The following is a 374-nucleotide window of genomic DNA, read 5'->3' as shown; positions in this document are numbered from 1 at the left end:
ATGATCTATTAACTTTTAAATATAATATTTTTATTTACATAATCTGAAATTTTCTTTCTAGGTGACATTGAAAAAGGGTGGAAGTCTTATGCTATTTGATTGTTCATCATAACAATTCAACAACCTAATTTAATTGAACTCTGTGATTGTATGAGTTCAGTCAGTCCAGCTTCTGCTTTTAGACAAATAGACCCCAATGAAGATATTGTAATTTACTTCCTTATAGCCCTGCAAAAAAGATTTTACAAGCCTTGATGATTGCAGCATGCTGCAGTAAAGGACTGAGGTTAGTCATAAGAAGGAGACCACTTTCCCAACTGCAATTCTCCCATTAGAATCATATAATAGAGGAGATAAGAACTTAATTTGAAAAT

This window comes from Rhinopithecus bieti, unplaced genomic scaffold, assembly GCF_001698545.2.
Source record: "Rhinopithecus bieti isolate Rb0 unplaced genomic scaffold, ASM169854v2 scaffold_4709, whole genome shotgun sequence".
NCBI classification, from domain to species: domain Eukaryota; kingdom Metazoa; phylum Chordata; class Mammalia; order Primates; family Cercopithecidae; genus Rhinopithecus; species Rhinopithecus bieti.
The sequence above is the reverse complement of the archived record's forward strand: the minus strand, read 5'-3'. Positions refer to the sequence as shown.